Raw genomic sequence first — 25059 nt, 5'->3', positions numbered from 1 at the left:
TTACATGGGCAAGATACTGAGTACATTTCCTATCAAGCATTGACAATAGTGTGTATACATCTTTGGTAACAAAGCACATCAGATGGTTGGGCCTCACTTACCAGGGCCTGAAAAAGAGCAACTTATTAGCAAGACACCTTAGAATAGATGGATGGAGTAGTAAGCTTGGTGGAAGTTTAAGGGTCACAATGTGGCCAAGATGGCGAACTAAAGACGGTGAATTTCTGAAAGAATGCAAAGAAACCCTGAACAAATACATCAAGCCTACATTGGCTAGCCTTTGAGAGGGAACCTAGAGGAGGGGTTCCCCAGGACCCAGCCTGCATCACACTCTTCAGGGCACAAGCCAAAATGTTGTAGAAAAGAGAAGTGGAGAGATAGGGAAGGTGGACATGAATGGCAGAGAGAGAGCAAAGAGAGCCTGAAATTAAACTGACTTCGGACCATTTACCATTGAAGTAGCAAAAAGTGTGTACATCTGAGAATGACAAAAAATTAGGCTCTCTGGCTTTCCAGGGAGTGCAGGAGGCATTTCAAAGGGGTTTCACAGCACCCCAGAGCTCACCAGGCAGAAGCAGAATCCTGACTTCCCCAAGAGCCCTCTAGAGAAAAAAGGCCATGTCCCAAAACCAAGCATCCTCGGCTTCAGAGGTGAGCGGCCTTTCAGCTAAAGGCTGTAGGAGCTCTCTGGCATGGTGCCATGTCTGGACAGAGACTGAGCAACTGAGAATTGTAGAGAGTAATTTCACTCACCAGAGTAGAGAAGTGGTGTGGACGTGGATGTGAAGGCCAGTAATGGTATCGGTGTGATGTGTCCACAGCAGACAGACCAATTCGCAAAAGGCCATCAGAACTGTGGGTATTCCTCAGAGCAAAAAGGGAAAAACAAGCAAAAAAAGAAAAAAGAGGAAAAAAAACAGAGAGGAATCCCACCTATCCTGACTTTAAGCCCTTTATCCGAGTCACGACACCATTTATGTTAGATTTTTAAAAAGAGGTAGCTGAGTAAGAACAGCACCAAGCACTTGGTATTCAGGTAAGGGGTAGGTTTAGTCATTGTTCTGGCTGGCACCAGGCCATCTTGGCCCTCCACGCGGCTGGGAAAGGCCGGGGAAAGACCTGGGAAAGAGCTGGGAAAGAGAAGTGAGAAAGATCGCTGGGAAAGAGAGCTGGAAAAGAGAGAGAGCTGGGAAAGAGAGAGCTGGGAAAGACAGAGAGTTGGGAAAGGGAGAGCTGGGAAAGAGAGAGTTGGAAAAGTACTATGAATTCTTGAATCATTTCTAGGAAGAGGGATTATGGGAAAGTAGGGGTGAGGTTTCTACACAGCAAACATAGAGCCTCCATGATTTAAGGAGCCTTTCATTGGGTCTGGTACTCTTTAATTCTGTTGAAATACTTTCCCTTTTTCCTCTTGAAAAATAAGTTCCAAAATAGAGTTTATTTTAACTTCCATCACTAAAAGTTCTTCCTTTTACTCTATGGGCAGTTCACACATGACCAAAATATAAACCAGCTGGTTTTACTGCATCATATACCTCTGCTATGTATCAAATTTTTCATCCTAATCCTCAAATCATGTAATAATTTGCCTATTTATGACTGAATTGTAGTTCCTTTATTAATAAAAGCTAATGGGAAAGGATTGTGTATTTAGTTGATGAATAGACCTACATTTTATTTCCCTGAGATACTGTAGCAGAGTATTAAAAGGAATGTAATATATATATATATATTATATAATTTATAATATATATAATATATAATATATAATATATATATATATATATTTGGGGGGGTCCCATCGAGGGGCCTGAACCTGGGCCTGAGCACTGTCCCTCAGCTCTTCAGCTCAAAGCTAGTGCTCTACCACTTGAGCCACAGCGCCACTTCCAGCTTTTTTATTTTTGCTTATGGGATCCTGAGGAAATCTAACCCAGAGCCTCGGGCATGCAAGGCAAGCGCTCTACCACTGAGCCAACTTCCCAGCCAGGTATGTAATATTTTATTGATAAGTCTATCCCTTAAAATGAATATATTTTGGGGCTGGGAACATGGCTCAGTGGTAGAGCGCTTGCCTTGCATGCCTGAGGCCCTGGGTTTGATTCCTCAGCACCATATAAGCAAAAAGAAAAAAGCCAGAAGTGGCGTGGTGGCTCAAGTGGTAGAGTGCTAGCCTTGAGCTGAAGAGCTGAGGGACAGCGCCTAGGCCCAGAGTTCAGGCCCCACGACGGGACCCCCCTCAAAAAAAGTAATATATTTTAGGATGTCATTATTTTAATGTGAATTATGTAAATGTTGATAATATGCTGTTGGTTATACATTTAGTTTTCAAGAGTTTCACTTAATTGCTTTTTTTGCCCACATATAGTACAAGTCTATTTGCAATTGTTTTTTAATGGCACTAATAGTATAGTTTATATAGAGAAAATAGAGTTATTTTAGGACCCTATGATTGGTTATAGTATTAATAACACAATTAATTTGAAGTATCAATATTTCTCACCAATTACTGACTCTTAATGAGGTTGCGTGTGGAGTTTTGGAGTGCAAATGAGATGGTGGATGTATAGAGTTGTAAGGAAGTGTTTAGGGACCATTAAAAGGCATTGGGTGACCCCAAAGTGTAGGTCCCTGGTCTTCTGTGAGTAACTAGTTCTAGGAAGGTCTCAGGAGAGATCTGCATTGCTTGAGACACATTGTGCTCCTGATATGCATACCCCTGGCCCACCTAGATATGTCCTTTCTGGAGGCCTGGCTCTCTTGTGACTTTATCTATGAAGCACCCAGCCCTCATGGGGGATTTGATATTTCAGTAGCTCTTAAAGCCTAGGCAGAATAGAAGACAGAGCTAACCTCTCCCAGTTCCCAGGTCTTGCTTTGAATGGATGGATGGAGAATAGGGGAGATATGAAGCTGTAGGTCAAGCAGGAGTGGCTCAGGTCATGTGCCAGAATCCCAGATGTTCCTTGTAATTGTAGAAGACTCCTATAGCTTCTACAGTGCAGTGCAGGGCAATGAATATTGGCATTGAAGGCAGGGCCAACATCAGGTACCAGATGTGTCTCCTATAAACATGTCCAGGCCTCAGCCTGCATTTCCTCCTCTGAGAAATTGGGATGGTTTTCTTTCCTGATGGTCTTGCTTTGTGTCTATGAGATCCACTTGGAAGTCTTGCTGAGAAGGTGATGCTGTGATTCCCTCATCTGGGCAAGGAAGGCAGGAGGAAGAGAAGAGAGTGTGAGAAACAGAATCCTTCTCTAAGCTTGTCCTAAGGAGGTCTGTCTATGTGGTAGATAGTGCTTCCAATCTGGCTTTGTGTCAGAGCCTCTGCTACCTGCCTCTGGCTTTACTGGATGGCACCCTTGGCTGCAGAGAGTATGGGCTCGGCTTGAATGTTCCTTGTCTCTTGTGTGTTGGTATACTAACCCGGCCTCCTGATTGATGGCTGAGAACCCTATCTCACTTGGGGGTAAACTTATCTCCAAGAAGCTCCAGACCAGTCACCCCTCTGGGCATTTGATTTACTAGGGAACTCAAGCCTGAGCATAGCATGCACACAGCTGCTGCATTAGGGTGCCTGACAATCTCATCAACCCTTTAGTGCTCATTTGTGCATACTTGTGGATGTGGTGCCTGGAGCCTACAAGTCCAGCTTCCTTGTTACCCTGGAGCATTGAGGACTTCAGAGTGAGTACTCAGTGAGTACCTAATGGCGCCCAGTACAGAACTGCTCTGTGTACTCACAGTAGTAGACATAGTGCTCAATTACTGTAGGTGATTCATAAGTGAGTTAAGAGGGCACATGGAAGAAGGATTGGTTAGCTTGAGTTCATACCAAAAATAGATGAAAAATATTTAGGTCTTCACAGGAAGGTAATATTGGTTCTGAATATTGGGGGATGAGATCTTCTTTGGTGGTCTCTGGGAAGAGTCTGAGGCCCTGGCAAGCTGTGCACTATTCTATTTGGTTCCTTGGTGCCAAATTGCCTGTCTAATACTAAATGGTTCCTGTTAGCCCCAATCAGATCCTATTACACTAGTGCAATTTGAGTTCCAGCATCAAAAGCTCCTTGTTCAGTTAGCCGAGCTCTTTGAGTTAGTTACTAAATCTGTCTTTTGTGTGAAGCCTGCATGCTTGTCTTGGAAGAAAGTGCTGAAACATCAAATTATTTATGAAGCCTGTTTTCTTTGCTTACTCATAAAGGGATAAATAGCAGTTTTGGAGCCACAGTATTGGCCTGAAAGGAGGAACAATGGCTCATTGTCTTCTCTAGTTCTGAAGGATCATGGTTCCCATGGGGCTCTAAAACAGAGCTAGCTGTGGGTGTGATGGGTTTAATCAAAACTGCTACAAAGACTTTACAAATAGGGCACAAACTCTTGAGAGTGTTTGCATAGATATGAGTCTTTTTTGTATTCATATAAGTAAAACAGTAGTACATTCCTCAGAATAAATACAATTTGTGCATTGTAGAAAATGTGTGTAATAGAGATAAAGCATGATGAAAAACTAATTCCATATCTCAGCAGAAAGGATGGAACACTACCAACACCTTAATGTACAATGTTTTAAATGTCTCTAAGCATGTGTGTCTATCTTACCTTTAGCATATACCTACTAACACCTTTAAAAGAAGGGCATTAAAAGTGTATTTTCTTTTTATTTTCATCACAGCCACGGTCTCTCTCTGGTTCACCAGGTTTCCCATTGACTTGACAACTCTCCCAGAGTCTTAGCTGATCTGTTGTCATCACCTTCCCAATAAGAAATATTCTTAGCCTTATTAAGAGCACAAAACTTGTGGGGGTGAGGTTATCACAGGAGTTACAGCTCTGTGGCCCTTAGAGTAGGGTTTCTAAGTAGTCCCAGGACAGGAGATGGAATGGCTCTGTCACTTAGGAAATACCAGGTTTCTCTGAGTCCTTGGTGGAATGGTATTGGATAGGCCCCTTTATGGCTTGCCCTAAGTTTTTAGGACAGTCAGGACTGAGTTGTGCTATGTCTCCATCTCTGTCACTTGTCACTTTGTGGGTCATTGAAGATGCTTTTCACTGCTTGCAGATGGCTCCAGTGATGTTTATAGAAACAGTTTCATCAGAACATGCAGTATTTGGGAAATAGCATGGGAAATGCTTGGCTCTGTGGACCTTCTTGTCAGTGTGGGGAAGTAAAAGTACACAACAAGGGACCAGAAAAAACTGTGTCTTCTCCTGATTTTAAGAAAACCTAGAGCCGGGTGCTGGTGGCTCACGCCTGTAATCCTAGCTACTCAGGAGGCTGAGATCTGAGGATCGCGGTTCAAAGCTAGCCCGGGCAGGAGAGACCACGAGACTCCTATCTCCAATAAAACCACCAGAAAACCGGAAGTGGCGCTGTAGCTCAAGTGGTAGAGTGCTCGCCTTGAGCTGAAAAGCTGAGGGACAGCGCCCAGGCCCAGAGTTCAAGCCCCACGACCGACCAAAAAAAAAAAAAAAAAAAAGAAAACCTAGAGTTTTTTTTCTCTTTGCCTCTCATAATGAGTGTCAAAAAGTTCCAACTTGTTCCTGCTACAAAAGAATACTTGCTCAGTGTCCAGGTTCTCACATCCAGCCACTCCAGAAGGGGGAGATGAGTGTGTTCTTGAAGTCTGCCCAGGACTCCATTCTTAGTGGGAGTCCAAGACCCAGGTACCACCTGTTCATCTTGACAAGTTAAAGGCATGAGAGTCTGTGGCTCACCTCACCTCTCCCTTGAAGGATTTGAGCAGGAAATGTGAGGCTCAGCTAGTTTGCCAATAACTGGCATATACCCAGTGTCATAAAAAGGAACAGGATTTTCCCTGTGTCCTTTTACTTCTCTGATAGAAAAGAAGTAATGATTAATTTGTTTAATGTTGGTGATATTCAGCTATTGTGATACCAAGTGGTATATCTTTGAAGTTTGAGTCTGAAATGTTCCCTAAAGGCCCATGTGTTATAGACTTTGTGGCCACCCCATGATGAAGCTGGCAGAACATTTAGCTGTGTGCAGTGATCACCTCATAATTTTGTATTGTGCCTGTCATCCCATTAATTGGGAAGCATATTAAGATTATAGGGAGGCACGAGTCAAGTGTTAGAGTGGCCGTCCAGCAATTATAGAGCTCTGAGTTCAATCCCTAGGACTGCAAGCAACCATTCAGAAACACACCCCATGCTATGGTAGAGTCAACCTTTTTATTCCGCAGCTGAGGTGACCAGCTCCCAGTCTTGTCTACCTTCCTTCCTCCCTCCCTCCCTCTTTCCCCTTCCCTCCCTACCTCTCTTTCTTTCATTGCTTCCTTCCTCTCTCTCTTTCTCTCTCTCCCTATCTTCTTCCTTCCTTCCTTTCTTTCTTGTTTTTGACCTTATAGAAACTCTTGCCTTGTAATCTGTGTTTACTTCACGTTTGTCTTCTGAGTGTGAAGATAGTTTTTCTCCCAAATGCTACAGCAGGTAATCATTTAATATTTTATGTGTTTCCCATCTGCATATTTGTTTGCTTGTTTATCTTGTTTAGGTTTGAACTCAAGACTAGTTTGCCGGGCACATGCTCACACAGCCACTGGAGACACATCTCTACTCCTTTTTAGCTTCAGTTATATTTTATATAGGACCTCCTGTTTTTTGTCTTGACTAGGCAGAACCAACATCCTCCTGTCCACAGCTTCCTGGGATTTGAGATGGGATACATGCACAATCATACCCAGTTTATTGAGATGATGTTTCAATTTTTTGTGCAAGATGGCCTCCAACTTTGATCATCTTGATCTCCACCTTCTGAGTAGCTGGGATTTGGGGGGACAGACGTGCACCATCCCATCCTTGGCTTTGAAAAACTTCTTCATTGTTTGTGGTCATTGTCTGTTTCTGGGGGCATTTTCCCCCACCGTGCCTATTTCTTAATGAACAGAGATGTTATTCATTTTGTTCTCTGGTTAGGTTCATGTAAGATGTCAGCAGACTTTTTTGTGTGTGGCAACCTTGGGGTAGAACTTAGGACCTGAGTACTGTCCCTGAACTTTTTTGTTCTAGGCTAGTACTCTACAACTTGAGCCATACCCCCACTTCTGGATTATTGGTGGTTAATTGAAGATAAGATTCTCATGGACTTTTTTTGTCAATGCTAGCTTTGAACCATGATCCTCACGTTTCAGCCACCTGAGTAACTAGGATTATATGCATGAACCATCAGTGTCCAGGTGTCAGCAGACATTTTTAAGGGGGAATGAACAAACGGGTAGTATTTCATTTTCACCTGTCTATAGGTGTTTAATATTGGTCTGATTTTTTTTTTTGCTTAGCTTTTCCTTGGGTGGAGTTAAAAGTTTCTGCTTTTCAACAAAGGATATTAATGTCTACTGAAGGAATAAGAGCTATATCTTAGAGAAACCATCCATATTCTTTTTGAATAAATGTTTATCTATGACAATCTGGGTATGCATATTTCCTGGCAGGTTTTAGAAGTCCAGAATCTTCAGCATTTCAGCTTCCCACAGACTCTTAATTATTTCATCCAGGTCTCCTGTTTCTAGGATTTCTAAAATTTTGAATTCTCTCCTTTATTAGAAATTACAAAATAGGTAATTCTGTTATGCATTTCCTTTGATTTTACTGGGACTTTAGAGTGGTCTTCGATAAATCACTTTCTGTGATCTAACAACATACTTCTGGTGATAAGCTGAAAGTATTACATTCATTTTTCCTAAAGATCTCATTCTTCTCTGTTCAAATTGTTGTCAGTCACTGATCAATGTTGCATATAAATTGAGGTCTCAAAAGCAAAATAATCCATAGCCTTCAAAATGGATACAGTCCCGTAATTATGAAGGAACAACTATTTTCAGAGACCTCTTGTTATTAGAGATGTGCCTTATAAACCTACTGAGGGAATCTTTGGAGTGAATTTTGTAAGTTTCCTAAGGGCAGGATCATGTTCATACAATTCTGAGCACTTTCTGAGTGTTTTGTTATGTTGGCTTTTTGTCTTTCTTCTCTCAATGTCAAGTCTTAGCATGTAAGTACTCAGTAGTAGAGTTAATCAGGAGTACAGCAGACTTGGTTTACAAAGAGGTGACTCCCAGTCATTTGTTTGTACAACTTCCTTCTCATTGGACCCTCTACGGGCTCTTATTAAGACCTTCAATATTGGGAAAAGGGAGGAGGACTGAAAGGGGATAGGCTTGACTCAATTGTCAATAGGTGAGGACTTTTTATTGAGGAACACCGAGGGGCACAGACCTTCCTACAGTTTGGAGGTTGTGTTTAGGAGCTTGGCTATTCATCTGAGCAAGGAGGCAGAGATGAATGAAAGGGCCTAGTCTAGTGAATTGTGCCTTTCAAATGAGCTCACATGGGATGTTCACAGCTGGGTTCAGGCACATCAAACAAACATACCTGGGAATTTGTCTGGCATCTGTATGGACCTGGGACAATAGGGTGGGAGTCAATCCTTCACTCTACATCTGATACTGTTGCCTTTAGTAGTCCTGTGACAGAACACCTTTTGACACCTGAATTCTTTCCTGTTCTACTCACATTTTCTGTCTTATTGCTTAAAGACAAGCTATAAAATACTATTTCCTACTCCTGTGATTATTGAGCTTATGAATTGTCAATGAGCCCTTATACACACGGGATGAAGTAAATTTCTTCCCTGTGGCTTCTGGGCCCTGTTTGGCTAAGGTTAGCCTTTACATACACACACTCTCTCACACACACACACTCACACAAGCACGCACGCACACACGTGCGCACACACACACACACACACACACACACACATGCACACATCTTCAGACTCTCATTGTTTCTAGGCTTTCTCCACGGTATTCATTGTCCCAATCAGAATTACTTAAATACTGAAAATTGGACCCTATTAATAATTATTCTGGGACAATGGCACAAGTTGGTTGGACTCAGAGAACAGGAACACATGATCATTTTAGGTATATCTCACTCTTGTTCCCTTTTCCCCTTGATCTCCATTCTTTTCTATTTAGTTCAGCTCAAGACTCTCTTGTCCTTAGTGGCTTATTGCTAGGAAGCTTCTCTGAATGAAGTCTGAGTTTACTAGGTCAAAATGATGAGGCTCCATGTCAGAAGCCATTTTGTTCTTCAGCTCAGTGTTTAACTACTGGGGTAACATTTTGGAGTGTGGGTTCTATAGCAGGCTGTGTCCTGGCTATTAGTAGCAAGAACTAGACCACAGAGGGCTCAATGTCACTAAATTGTCTGTGTTTGTTGTACATATATGTCTTACATTTGCCATTCTTTTTGGCTTTTCAAGTCCCCTATTCTTAGAGAAGATCAACATTTTAAAGCAGTATCTATTTAAGATAAAAGCCATTTTAGCTACCTTCTTATATCTTTTACAAAAAACTGTTGAAGCTTCACACCTCTTGTTTAAACTTGTGTAAAGAGATTAAAGGATCAATATTAATACCTTAAGAAGTATTTGATAAGCTATAAAATAGTATCCATGTGTTAGTCCTTATGTTCTGTTTCAAATAGTGAAATTTAATTCTTGACCAATAATGCTATATATCAAGTTGTATAACACTCTCAAAGAAGCTCAGCACTTATATAAGGAATCTACTCTCAAACATAGATTTTTAAATTCTTTGTTTTATATTTCTAGATCTATGTTTTCATTGCTTATACCAATACCAGTTAAGTATGTTTTATGGTCATTCTTTTAACTCATGGTTTTGCATTTTGCTCTCTGGAAAGTGTTTGATGATAAAGATACACTTTAATTTTAACATCAACAAATCTGTGCCTGTTTCATTTTCTACACAATTGAAATGTCAGGTAAAGGCTTTTCAGGAAGGGATCATTTAGACTCTTGCCTGGCAAAGATATCAGCAGTGACAGTGGGCAGTGTTCCTAATGATGGCTACCATGGCAGATGTGGGTGGCAGCTCCAGCTGAGGTGTCTGCCCCTGGCACTGTGCAATCGGTAGCTTCTTGACACCAGTTCTGCAGATGTGGAGACTCATTCTTGGTGTTGTGCCTCTGCACCAAGAATATTCTTGGTGTGTTCTCTGGCTTTCCTGGATGTTTAGAGATGTTTACATACATATTATAAAAAAAAATTTAGCCTAGCAGAAGTAGAGAAAAATTATATAAGGAATATTTACCTATCAGCAGGCACATTTAAAAATTGTGCAAATTTTATTGTTTTATTTCTTATCCACTTTACTGTTGCTATTAAAGAATTTAATTAAATTTAATTAAAGAATTCACTCCTAACACTTCAGTATAAGTCTCCAAGAAATAAGGACGTTTCTTTATAACTTTACTATTCTTCATCTTTTCTATTAAGTTAATAGCAGTTCTTTAATATTGTCATTTAAGCCTGTATTTCCTCGATTTTCTAAAAAAAAAAAAAAACAAACAAACCTCTGCCTTTTTGTGTGTGTGATATTGGAGACAGAACTCAGGGCCTTGTGCTCCTAGTGTTCCTCCACTTGAGTAATTCCTCCAAATGTGCTCATTTCTCAGCTGAGGTCCTGCAAACATTTCTGCCTAGGCTGGTCCCAAACATGTGGTTTGCACAGGAAGTAGAAATAGCCATGAGGAAAGACACATGTGGATGTGTAGTTGTATATATAGCTATTGAAGGTAAAATATTCTTACACAGAGGCATCCCCCTCTAAAGTCTAATCACCCAATGTAGACTTGTACATGGTATTTGTAAGCAAGTTTAGATGGGGAGAGAGATAGTGGTATGGAATAAATTTCTAGGAAGAAGTAATTCTGCAAAGGGCATGTTCAGGGAAGTGAACAACCTAAGAAAATTAGAGATTTGTGACAGTTTCTCAGCAATTGCAGACTGTGAAGGAAATGGCCCAGCAAGGTAAGTGTGCTTACAGAAGCTATAGGCCAAGCTACTTTGAACAATGACTGGTTTGGTTTGTCACCAGAATGTTCCTGCAGGGGTAAGAGTACTGGCTTATTTCAGATTGCTCAGCCTCAGGTCAGCCATGCTAGGCTCCTTGCTATCAGTATACTTGTTTCATTGTGTGCCATAAGAAAAACACTTTCTTTGATGCTTATCATGATCAGGACAATTGTGAGGGCCATAAGGTTTCAGACTATGACAATAAATGTATTCATTCATTCATTCATTCATTTTTGATGTTTCAGTGTTGTTCTGCCATAGGTCTTGCTGTGCCAGCCACAGTTGAGTCATACCTCCAAGCTTCCTACCAACACCTGAATGAAAGTATTATAGGTGTGTATCCATCTGTTTATTTTATCTTCTATGTTGTATGGTTTCCAACCTTGAATTGATTATTCAAAGAAACCTCCAAGACTGTATAATAAAAGAAAATAATTTCTTTGGATGCTTGTATATGAGAGGAACAGTCAGCAGCTATGTAAAAGAGCCTTGTGTCCTGAGATGGGTTGCATAGTGTTTATGACTTTGAAGTTATGCCTGTGTGTCCCTGTTTGTATGTCCTGAGGTTTGAACTGAGGTCCAAGGTGCTGTCCTGAATTTTCTTTTCAAAACTAGTTCTCCATTACTATAATCTTGCATTTGAAAATTAATGTTTGTTTGTCATAGGGCTTGAACTCTGGGTTGACATTGTCCCTCAGTTCTTCAGCTCAAAATTAGCATTCTGTCCCTTGAGCCACAGCACCTGTTTTCTGGTGGTTTAATGGAGATAAGAGTCACACGGACTTTCCTGCACAGACTGGCTTTGAACCGTGATCCTCAGTTCTCAGCCTTCTGAGTAGCTAGGATTACAGACATGAGCCACTGGCATCCAGCTGGAAATTACTGGGGTTTTTAAACATAGCAAATATTATTGACAAGTAAACAACTGTGGCCTCATCAGAAAGAAGCCCCTTTGCTTTCCACCATTGTCCCATTCCTATAATCTTACCTCAGAAGGATGAGAACTGGAGAATCATGGTTTGAAGAAACTCCTAAAAACAAGTCCACAAAACTCCATCTGTAGTTAACTAATCAAAGTACAGAATGGAGGCCTGATTCAGTTGGAAGAGTGTCAGCTGTGAGCAAGCAAACAAATCCTAAAGAACATGAGTTCATGTTCTTAGTTTAAGTGGTTGCAAAATATGTAGATGACATCCAGGCAGACAGTCAAATAAATAGAAGATGATAGATCACACTTTCTTGTTGCAAGTTGATCCCACAAGGTAAAACAGCTCATAATACTGGATAAAATATAACTTTTAAATTATGAATTGGATTTGAGATGATACCCAATGCATACAATTCTTGCAGCTCCAAAAATAGCTCTTTGCACCCCCACAAATACCAGTTTTTGAAATCAGAGCCTTGCCCTTTCTTGCCTTTGCTTCCTCATCTAGCCGAGCTCTCTCTCTCTCTCTCTCTCTCTCTCTCTCTCTCTCTCTCTCTCTCTCTCTCTCTCTCTCTCTCTCTCTCTCTCTCTCTCTCTCTCTCTCTCTCTCTCTCTCTCTCTCTCTCATATAACTCTCATTCCATGAGATTCAATTCCCTTGTCTTACAAAAAATTCAGCAATTTTCATTGTTCTGTTTCCATACATGAAAATAAGTTACGTCAAGACTTAAAACCTTTAGCTTTGGGATATACCACTTGGGGTAGCTGGTGGCATACTCATCATTAGACATTTCCAGTCCTGAGAATGGTGGTTACATCTATTGGGAAAGCAGAGGAGGAGCACTGGAGGGCTGCTTAAGCATCTTGAAGACCAAAGAGTACCAGATGGTTAGAGGAAGCCTTGGTTCTCCATCAGGTACCGGAAGAGGGGTGCAGAAAAGTTCTGGTAACTGTTGATTTTGCTATTACCTGTCACAGAAACAGTACTCCAATTTTGATTCAGGTGACCACCCACAAATACACCATTGGTGTATTTTCCAGGCATGAAGTATAAAGCCAGCAAAGCATGAAATCCCTTGTAATGACTTATTTAACAAGAGTCCATGACTTTTTGAGAAGATTGGACCTGGGGCCTAAACCCAGGATATAGAGTGAAGGGAACAGAAAGGCACTGGGCAGAGCAGAGTGCCTGTGGCATCCCAAAATGGTTGATTAGAGTAACAGCAATTATTGTGCACTTCAGTCTAGTCTACATAGGTGGGTTTCAATACTGTAGTTGGATCCACTTACAACGAATGGGACAATGGTTGGAGGCAAAGGGGCTTCTTACCAATGGGGCCACATTTGTTCATGATATTTGTCAAGAATAGTTTTGCCATTTTTTAAAGCAGTAATTTTCAGCTGGGTGCTAGTGGCTCATGCCTGTAATCTTAGCTACTCAGGAGGCTGAGAACTGAGGATCATGGTTCAAAGCCAGGGTGGGCAGGAAAGATCATAAGATTTTTAAGACTTTTTTATGTATCTAATCAAGCCTATTTCCTATTTCACCCTGACAAAAGCAATGTGAAATGTGTAAAAAATATCAGGTTCAAACAAAAATCAATCCAGCAAGATACATTTGCAGTTTTAAAAGTTACAAGAAAAGTAGTGCCTTGTGGTAAAGTTTCTTACTCAACAATTTCGAATGTCTCAGTGTCTGTGTATAAAAAGATTATGGCAAGGCACGAGTGGCTCATGTCTTTAATCTTAACTATGAAGGAGGCTATGATCAGAGGATTTAGATTCAGTCAGCCTGGAAAGGAAAATCTGATAATCTTTTCTACAGTTAACCAGCAAAAAGCCAGAAGTGGAGATGTGGTTCAAGTGGGTAGAGTGCAAATCTTGAGGGAAAAAGTCAATAGATAACCTTAGGCCTTGTGTTTTTGCATTCGAGTCTCTGTACACACACACACACACACACACACACACACACACACACACACACACACACACACACACACACACACACACATTATGGAAATTTGGCAGTGTGTAAAAATGTGAAAGGAAAATAATTTTCAGAAATTCACATGTATGTTTTCAAGATGACTTACTTTCCTCTTGATGAAAGCAATAGCAATATGATTATGCCCATTTTAAATGTCTCTGGATTTAGTTATCATAGTCCTTTAATAGTTCAGGAGTTTATCACTAGGCTTAATATAAGAACTCCTGTCTTTATAGAATTAAAATAATTTTCTTTATATTGTCAAGTGTGCTGGACATTACAAACAATTCTATACCATTTTAATAGATTTTTTTTTGCATTTTGTAAACTGAATATGTCTTTTCTTTTGAATGACTCATGAGAAAGAGGTGGTGCCTCTTTGAATTTGCTTCTTTCAATATTGAACTCGGACATAGCTAAGCATTTCCAATCTCTCTTCTAAAACTCACCTTAAGACTCACCTTTGAAAATTAATTAACTTTAAGATTTCTTGCCATTTAAGTTGCAGACTTTGATTCTGCAAATCTCAGGTGTCAGCTCTTGCAGTGTCATGTAGTTCTTGTGAGACTGTTTATTTTCCTGGTGTGTATAATTTGTCAGATGTACTCAGCTTACAGTCCCATTATAAGTTTCAAATACATAGAAAATAAATCTGACGTTAATATTCTGATAAAACATTTAGCTCCTTCATGTACACGTTCTATATCCATGAATTCAACTCACTTTTGATCACAATGATTTAAGAGAGTGATTTGATCTGTCAGGAAACTGTACATGCATTTCTTTTTCTCAGGGTTTCCTAAACAATAAAAATACTACTTGTGAAGCATTTATATAATATGGAGCATTTTAACTTCTTTAGATATGGGAGGATATGGATGGGTTCTGAATTGATAATCTGTGTATTTTGGCACTTTTAAAATATAAAAAAAGAAAGGAAGAGTGGGGTGGAAGGAGGGGAGGCCCATCTTGGAGCCAGTTACTAGATATAGGGTCAACCAAAGGAGATCACCTGCTTTCTTGAGGTGGGCTGGGTCTGTAGGGTTTGTCCATTACACAATGGAGGCTTCTCTGCTTCAGAACTCCAGGAATTCCATTGGATGGCCACCAGGAAGCAGGAAGTATGGGTTCCTCAGGGCATTCCACTTAGGCTGTCCTGAATAATCCTGTCCAATTCAGGAAGAATCACAAAATGAGTGTGTTGTGTTCAAATAATTTTGGGAAGCGTCGGGTTAAGCAGGAGTAAGTGCTTCCTCAATGTCAAACACTTCAAAATGTTAACATGCTGATTTTTGTCATGAAGCTAAAACATAACCTCTTTGCCAGTCAGAGGCTTCAAAGCTATACATGCCCATTGGTGGTTTGCCAGAAGGAACTTGACTACCCTCTAGCGTTGCTGCTGAGAATTATCCATACAGGAATTACCTTTCATACAGAAATTACCTGTATGAAAGGTAATAGCCAGAGGGCAAGGGGGTGGGGATGGCGGCGTGGGAAAAAAGTCCAGTCTTTATTCTTTTCCTGGGCATGTGGTCAAGCCTGACACTTGCTCCAGTTCCAGAGCAGGTTTGAATGCAAGAATCACTACCTAATTCCTGAAAAGTAGGAGTTGGTAGGAGGAGAAACACAGTGGAAAAGGGCATCATATTTAGTCTACACCTTGATTTATACCTGCATTAAGCACCAGCTGCATCCCTTACAGCTGCACCCTTCTTTCCACTCCTTTGTTTAGATTGGCATTGGTTGACAAGGTGGTATAGTAGTTGAGGATCCAGCCTCTGGGCTTGAAAACTGGCCCTACTGTTTATTATTCTGTGTGCATAGAGGAGGTTCCTTGGCTTCTCAATGATTTGTAAAATGAAATCAGCTCTCATCAAGCTGCTGCACACATGAAATGCACTAACGGTTTTTCCATTTGAATGAAGCCACTCAGCAAAATTCCTCATATATATATATATATATATATATATATATATATCTTATATATTTATAGATATAGTATGTATTACATACATTATGTATGATATACACATATTATAAATAGTACAAAACACGTACGTAATCACAACAAGAACAGCCAAGGCACAGCTTCTCCCCCAAAAAATGTATAAGAAGGCAGGGACAGACAAACACCTCTCAGTTCTAACTCACAATTTTAATGGTTTTAACTCTCCAGTTAAGCATCATAGATTGTCCAGTTGGATCAAAAAGCAATATCCTTCTATCTGCTTTCTTCAAAAGACACAACTTACCCACAAAAATGAACATTCTGAAAGTGAAAGGCTGGAATAAAATATATCAAGCAAATGGCTGCCATAAAGAGATGGGAGTTACTATACTAATGTCAGATAAAATAGACTTTAAATTAAAATCAATGAGAACTGACAAAGAAGGTCACTGCATTCTAATTAAGGGAACTCTCCTTCAGGTGGATATTATGATTTAAAACATCTACTCACCAAATAATGGAGCACCAGAAGAAGTGCTACTTTCTCTCAAATCTCACATAGATCCAAAGACATTAATTGTGGGGGACTTTAATACACTACTATCCCCACTAAATAGATCCACCCAGCAAAAAGTCACCAGAGAAACTTCGGATCTTAAAATTTGCATAGATCAACTAGTCTTAACCCACATCTACCAAATATTTGACCCAGCCCCATCAGATTACACCTTTTTCTCAGTAGCACATGGAACATTCTCCAAATTAGACCATATTCTAGGCCACAAAGAAAATCTGTCTAAATTCAGAAACATTGAAATTATACCCTGCATTCTCTCAGACCAGAAGGGAAAAAAATTAGAATTCAATACCAAAAGCCACCAAAGTAAATACTGTAACACATAGAGGCTGAACAACACAATTTTGAACCACCAGTGGGTCATGGAAGATATTAGAAAGGAAAATCAAATGTTCATGATATTCAACAAAAATGTTCACACAAATTACCAGCTCCTCTAGGACACAGCAAAGGCAGTACTCACAGGCAAGTTTATAGCTCTGAGTTTGCACATTATCAAATTGGAAAGATCTGAAACCAACAATTTAATGAGGCAACTAAAGCTTTTTGAAAAAAAGAACAACAAGCCAAACCCCAATCCAGTAGATGGAAGCAAATAAAATTAAATCCGAATTAAATGAATTAGAGTCCAAAAAAAAACTATAGAAAGAATTAACAAAACAAAGAGATGGCTCTTCAAAAAAATAAAATTGACAGACCCTTAACAAATCCTATGGAATGGAAAAAAGAGAACACACCCACATAAACAAACTCAAGAGAGTACAATGGAAATATAACTACAGAAACAGCCAAGATTCATAATATATAAGGGGATACTTCTCAAACCTTTATACTAATAAGTTTGAGAATCTAAAAGATACGGACTAGTTTCTAGCAAATATTGACATGCCCAAACTTAACCAAGATGATTGAAAACCACAGACCCATATGAAGCATCGAAATAGAGCAGCAATAAGAGACCTCCCACCCAAGAAAAGTCCAGGACTGGATGGATTTACAGCTCAATTCTACAAGGCCTTCAAAGCAAAACTCACACCAATACTTCTCCATCTCTTTAATGAAATGCAGAGCAAAAATTCACTATCACACTCTTTTTATGAAACCAGCATAACCCTCATCCCCAAACCAGGCAGGGACTCATCAAAAAAGAGAATTATAGACCTATTTTTTGATGATTATTGACAGAAAACTTCTCAACAAAATGTTGGCCAATCGACTTCAACAAGTCATGAAAAGAATCATACACCATTATCAAACAGGATTCATTTCAGGGATGCAAAGCTGGTTCAATATATGCAAAACAATATAATTCATCACATTAACAAGAGCAAGGATGAGAACAACATAGTTATCTCAATAGATGCAAAAAAAGAAACATTTGACAAGATCCAACACCCCTTTATGATGAAGGCTTTCGAAAACTAGGAATCCATGGAACATTCATCAATATAATAAAGGCTATATATGACAAACCTGCAGCCAGCATTATACTTAATGGTGAAAAGTTAAAGCCATTTCCTCTAAATTCAGGAATGAGACAAGGGTGTCCACTCTCCCCACTCCTCTTTAAACTAGTATTAGAATGCCTAGCTACAGCAGTAAGAGAAGAGCACGGCTGAAATTAGGAAAGCACCCCCTTTTGTAATAGTTCCACAAAAAATAAAATACTAGGAGTGAACTTAACAAAAGAGTCACCTTCACAGGAACTCTATGACAAAATCTTTAAAACCTGAGAAAGGAAATTAAAGCAGAACTAAGCAAAGGGAAAAACCTCCCATGCTCCTGGATTGGGAGGATTAACATCGTGAAAATGACAATACTGTCAAAGGCTAAGTATAAATTAAATGAGATACCTATGAATATTCCAACCTCATTCTCCAATGAAATAGAACAGGCAATCCAAAAATTCATATGGAACAATAAAAGACCCCGATGTCAGTATAATTTGTGGAGGGGAAGGGGAAAAACAAGTCATTTAAATAAGGATACAGGTGGACCCGTTGCAACAATGAGAAGTACACATTCTCATGTCGAAAACGAACTTTACAACTTTGGTGGTGGGGGAGGTTTGGGTGGGGGGGGCGGGGGAGGCTGGGAAGGGATAGGAAGGGTAAAAAAAGGAGGAGGCTACAACGCTTGATAAGAAATGTACTCACTATCTTGCCCATGTAATGGTAATCCCTCTGTACAGTATTTTCACAATAAAAAAATAAAAATATAAAAAAAGAATAAAAGACCCCGAATAGCAAAAAAAAAATCCTGAGTAGAAAGAGCAGTGCTGGAGGAAGATCAATACCAAAATTCAAACTCAACTACCATAGAAAACTCTCCTCTACTCAAACTCTACTCTACTCAAATTCTACTCTACCATAGAAATCCAAACAGCTTGTACTGGCACAAGAACCGACCTGAGGACCAATGGAATAGGACTGAAGACCCAGAAATGATCCCACCGACCTATAGCCACCTAATTTTCAGTAATTGAGCTAAAGAACTATATTGGAAAAAAGATAACCTTCTCAGTAAATGGTGTTTGCAAAATTGGTTAAACACTTGTAGAAAACTAAAACTAGATCCATATATATCACCCGCACCAGAATCAACTCCAAAATGGATCTAATATCTCAAAATAAAAGCAGACTCCCTGAAAACATTACTGAAAGGAATAGGAGAAACTTTAGGGTTCCTTGGCACAGGAACCCTAATAGAGATCCAGAAGCACAACAAATCAAAAAAAGTTTGGACAAATGGGATAGCATGAAACTGCAGAGCTTCTGCAAGGCAAAGGACATAACTAGCAAGATCAACAGAAAGCCCAAGGACTGGGAGAATATTTTCACTAGCCATACAAAGGACAAGGATCTCATATCTGAAATATACATAGAACTCAAAAAACTAAATCCCCCAACAACAAATCCTCAAAGAAACAACTGTCTGATTAACAAATGGGCTACAGACATAAAGAGAGACTTCTCTGAAGAGGAAATACGAATGGCCAATAGACATCAAGAAATACTCAACCTCTCTAGCCATTCAAGAAATGCCAATCAAGACAACGCTAAGATTCCATCCACCCCAGCTAGAATGACTATAATCAAGAAGTCTTGTAATAACAGGGAACCCTACTGCATTGATGGTGGGAGTGTAAACTTGTTCAACCACTCTGGAAAGTAGTATGGAGGTTCCTCAAAAGATTCCACATACAGCTCCCTTATGACCCAGTAATCCCACTTTTGGGCATTAACCCAAACGATCAAAGACAAGGTCATACCAAAGCTACCAGCACAGCCATGTTTATTGCAGCATTAATCACCATAGATATGGAACCAACACAGATGCCCTTCAGTAGATGAATTGATCAAGAAAAAAAGAATGATATTGCCCCATTTGTTAGGAAATAGAAAGACTTGGGAAAAATTATATTAAGTGAAGTAAGCCAGGCCCAAAGAAACATAGGTCCCATTGTTTCCCTTATTTGCAATATCTAGTATATGTCTGTGTCAATAAGAAAAGGTCAGACAAGTTGATATTAGGGAAATGAACCCCAAAATAAGTATTCAAATGTTTTTTAAAATGTGATTGTTTCTAACATATTTATAAGATGATTTCTTTGTTGCTTTGTATGTACCTCCCTCACGCTATAAACCCTGCTTTCACTGTATTTGATGTTGGTTTAATTTGTAGAGGGTAAGGGGAAAAATAAATCGTTTAACTAGGGATACAGGTAGACCCATTGCAACAATGAGATGTACAAGTCATTATGTCGAAAAACGAATTTTAAAATTTCGGTCAGGGGTGGGGGCAGGATCTGGTATGGGGGTTGGTGGGGTATGGGAAGGGATGGGAAGGGTAAACAAAGGAGGAGGCAACAATGCTTGATAAGAAATGTACTCATTATCATGTCCAAGTAATTGTAACACCTCTGTATGGCATTTTCACAATAAAAATGTGATATATCTCTATCTATATATCTATCTATCTATAGATATAGATCTATCTATCTCTATCTATCTATCTATCTATCTATCTATCTAGATAGATAGATACATAGATACATAGATATTTACATAGATATATATAGATAGATACATACATACATATAGATAGATATAATTATATAAAATGTTATTCTATGTCTCCGTCAGAAAGAATAACATTGCCTCTTTCATTAGGAAATGGAAAGACTTGAAAAAAATTGTATTAACTGAAGTAAGCTAGGCCCAAAGAAATATACATCCCAAGGTTTCCCTTATTTGCAGTGACTAGTACATATCTAGGACAAGCAGAGAAAATCGAAGGCTATATACATAAGACCACATGAGATAATGTTAAGCAAAATGAACCCTAAGATGGGGTCAAGAGGTTTGTTTTCCTTTCTTGCAAGTGTTATTAATGTACTTACAATGCACTATGTGATTCTTTAGTTTCTATTGTACGTCCTTTCCCGATGGTATAACCTCTGTTTCCACTGGATTTTATGCTGGTGTTCTGCACCTTGTATAAACATTTTTGTAATTTGGGGAGGGGAAGGGATATTACAGAACCGCTTAAAATGGGGATGCAGGCTGACCCATTGTGACAATGAGATGTATAGGACACTATACTGAAAATGAACATTACAAGGTCAGGGTGGGGGGGCTGGATGAGTTGGGAAGGCGGGGAGGGAAGTAATAGTAGGGGGAAAATAAAGGAGGAGGTAACAATGCTTACTATGAAAAGTGCTCATTACCCTACTCATGTAACTGTAACCCTTCTGTACCCTACTCATGTAACTGTAACCCTTCTGTACATTTTTACAATAAAAAATTTAGAAAAATAAATAGTAGAAAATATGTTTATATATTATATAACATATATTTTATTATACTAGTTATATATTATAAAATATATGTATTAAAATGTTTCAGATCTACTATATATTTTACATATATATATAATATATACACATTTTATACAGATTTATTTATATACTTTATATACGCTTTATACATATATATGTAGAACTTTGGGAAGCACAGTGCCAACTGTCTGCCAGGAAACCATGCTGTGTAAAGGTCAAGCCCTCCTTTGCCATTTTTAGTGGACATTAGCACAGGTTCTTGCAAGTTTGTGTACAAAATTTCCTGGTGTTGGCTTTGGTGGATTCTGGGTATTTACAGGCTGACTTCTCCCACAATCTCCTAACCTCACATACCCACTCAAGTTGTCTGGAATTGAAAAGCTGAAAATCACTTGATTTCCTTAACTAGGGTAAAATACAAATCTATTGCCTCAGTTCACGTGGTGCATCATGCACGTAACAATGAAATGGATTTGTTGCTGTCCTCCCTGATCCTGATAGGTTACCTGGGGGAACTGGAGAAAAGCTGGATGGGATCAGGCAGGGAGGGGCATGGGAGGAGCAATGGCTGCCCACGTTGTGTTAGACACATCCCTGAAGAGCTCTGCTAGAGCCTCCAAGCAGACAGAAGGAGCAAAAGGAGCAAGCTAAAGGTGAGGTTAAGACGAACATGGGTAGCTGAGGTTGGTTCCAGTGGGACCCCATAGGGCAAGGGATACCTCCTAAATTGTCTAGTGTCCTTCTGTCCTTGGGTTTTGGGGGATCTGCTCCCAGTGTGTGCTCCACCACGGGCAAGAGGCCTGCCCCAACTTCTCTCTGCTCTTCTGCCCCTATTATAATTGAGTGGCTCAGACCTGTAGGGACTCACGCTACTCTGCCTAAAGCTCCTACTTGTCTACTCCTAATCCCAGGCATATTCTTTCTGGCCTTCTTTATTATTTGTTATCTCTAAAGAGAACCATGCTTTTTCCTCTAGGGGATAGCCATTCCTCTCTGCCCAATCAGTGGCAGGCTTTTTCCATCTGTCTGCTCACTAAGTGGAAAGGCCTGGTCTACGCAAAACGGAAACCATTTCCCTCCATGTTGCCTGCCTAGGAACCCAGTGAACACTACAGGCCTCTGCTGGACTGAATGAGGCAGGTGGAATGAAGGAGGCACCAGAGACACAAAGCTGGCACTCCTGGATTGTGTTCAGTGTAACCAGCCCCCACACTGGATGATGATTGGCCATCCATAGGGAATAGACACACAGAGCAAATCATTTCTCAATTAGGCAAATCATCTGGAAGCGGTTTTTCATTGTGTGTAATGTAATGATTTTTCACGTAATAATGTAATGATTGCTTATTCAAGTCAGTTTGGGCCTTAATTATAACATAAATTTCTGATTAATTACCAGCAGGGATACTCATCAGGTTATACAGCATTATCCCCTTCAACATTACCTTTGCTTGTAGATATTTTTGTACTTATGCCACCTGTGATTGGCAAGGTGTGTGCAGGTGAACTGATGGTTAACAGTCCATCGAGGTCCCACCTCTACAGGATACACCAAGCATTACCCTTCTGCAGACCAAATCTATAGATCACACCTATCTCTGGTATGAAGTGAGCTTCAGAGAAACAGTGGAGCCTTTTAGCAAGGCTGCTGCCAGCAAGGAAGAGCTAACAAAGCAGGCCTACTGCAGGCTCAGCATTGGCTATAATCTGGGATCCTGGATCTTGGGAGAGCTTTGTCCAATTCTCCAGGGAACTATGTCTTCCTAGTAGTCATTCGCTTGTAGCATAGCTCACCATGTTTTTAATTGAATGTCCAAAGAATGTGGCCATGAGTCTGGAGTCTGGAACTTGGTATGTTCCATGAAGAAAGGCTAGGGATCCGCGCCAGTGGACTTCCCAGATGTTGGCTTTCTGCTTCCCTTCCCTCCCCTGCCCTGTGCTGCCCTGACCTTTTCTTTCTCTTCCTTCCACTCCCTTTCTTTACTGTTCCCTTCTTTTTCTTCTTCTCCCTCTCTCCTCCCTTCCCATCTTCTCCTCTACCCCTAAACAGAAAATCAAAATTCACTAAATAATGATACCTCCTGCCCTTTCCCCAGCCCTTGACAGTTACCATTTCACTTTCTAAGAATTTTTCAATGCTAGTTACCATATGTGAGTGAAATCATACAGTAACTCAAGCTTAGTACATTGACAAAGTATCCTCAAGGCTTGTCTGTTTCAGACCTACATGACACAAGTGATGCACACATGACCCATAGGACTATGTATACATTGTGTGTGAGTATGAATTTGTATATGTGTGGCTCATTCATGGTTCATACATGGTTGTGTGTCAGTATTTATATGCGTTTGTGTGTATAAATTATTATTATGCACACATACATACCATGTGAGTGAATGCATCACCATGATTGTGGTTCGGTTATATATTCCTGTGTTTTCACATACATGTCATTATTTATGCATATTCATAGATGTATATGCAAACATGTTTGTTGTTCCAACTGAAGATTGTCAGTTAATCTTTCCTGCTGTCTCCTGCACATTGTTGGCTGCATTAATGTTTCTGCATTAGTCATAGCATTGCTGGAACAGGGACTAATTAGCTTGCTCACTTTGGGTGAAATAAATATCTCAATGTGCAGAAACTCTTAAGAAATGTAATGTTCAAACTTTGAAAGGTACTTTGCACTAAAAGGTAATAAAGCACAGAAGTGCAAAGGCAAATCACTTGAGAAATGATTTTTGAAGCTTTCTGGGAGAGGGTGAGTGTCTGAATCTCCCTCCAAGTTAACAGTGCACTCTTGGGCTGTCTCTCCTAACGACATTAGTACAAAACACACACACATGCCATCTTGGTCATTTATATCACAGTATCTTGAAATGTTTTTAGTTAGAAAATGCTTCTGTGTCTTTGGCTGAAGAACCAGAATGCTGAAAACCTATTTTATTAATTAACTAAGTTCCATAGTTCACATTTTCCTTGATTCTTTTCCACTCCAGCACCCATCTAGGTGACTACATTATGTTCAGCATCGTGCTTTCTTGATTTGACAGTCTCCTAGACTTTCCTTGCTTTTGGTAACTTTGACAGTTCGGAGGCATATTTGTCATGGGTTTTATAGCACTGCCCTCAATTAGAATTTATCCAATATTCTTGTTACAATCTGATTGAGTTTGTGTGTTGGGTAAAAAAGTCACAGCAATACTTATTTTCAGCATCCATTGTATCATGAACCCAGGGAGTCGGCGTGGTGGGGCATAACTGTAATCCCACTACTCAAGGTGCAGAGCTAGGAGGGATTCTTCTATATGTAGATAGGTTTTTCTCCCTCATTACTTAGCTATTCCATTACTTATTTCTTTGTATTTATACCTATGTATTGGAAATGCTGTGGGTTATAACCTGACATTGCTGTCTTTTTTATTTATCACTAGAAAATTCTGTCTATTGGTCAGTAGCAAGTCTGTGTATTGGGTCCTGTGTCCCACTGACTTCCTGGAGTTTTCTATTATTTTGCTAAGATCGTGTGTGTGTGTGTGTGTGTGTGTGTGTGTGTGTGTGTGTTTGTGTGTTTTGTCCCAGCCCTAGACCTAGTCATTTCTACAAGGAGTCTGGCTCTCCCCCATTAAAAAAACAGTTTGTGAAACTGTAATATGGATTTTATATGTTCTCATTGATGCCAGAAGTTATTGATTCTATTTAACTGAGACATAATTTCTATATCTTTAGGTCTATGCCTTTTTAAAATTATCATTATAATGGTGATGTACAGAAAAGCTACAGATGTATAAGTCAGGTAATGAATACATTTTTTGGACAATATCTCCCCTTCCCTTACTTTCTCTGTTTTTCTCTCCCATCTCACCAACAAA

The 25059-nt window shown here is 39.8% G+C and overlaps 1 long non-coding RNA gene across 1 annotated transcript in view; it reads left to right on the top strand.

The window, feature by feature from the left end:
- Window positions 1-16014, top strand: part of LOC138833194 (uncharacterized) — a 30949-nt gene extending 14935 nt beyond the window's left edge. The window contains exons 2-3 of the long non-coding RNA XR_011373838.1: window positions 11149-11236; window positions 15995-16014. This is a non-coding gene — a long non-coding RNA (uncharacterized lncRNA). The remainder of the gene's footprint in view (window positions 1-11148; window positions 11237-15994) is intronic.
- Window positions 16015-25059: the final 9045 nt, after the last annotated feature.

This window comes from Dipodomys merriami, unplaced genomic scaffold (assembly GCF_024711535.1).
Source record: "Dipodomys merriami isolate MVZ:Mamm:240054 unplaced genomic scaffold, mDipMer1.0.p SCAF_2017, whole genome shotgun sequence".
Lineage (NCBI taxonomy): Eukaryota > Metazoa > Chordata > Mammalia > Rodentia > Heteromyidae > Dipodomys > Dipodomys merriami.
This window is presented reverse-complemented; position numbering and strand designations above follow the sequence as displayed.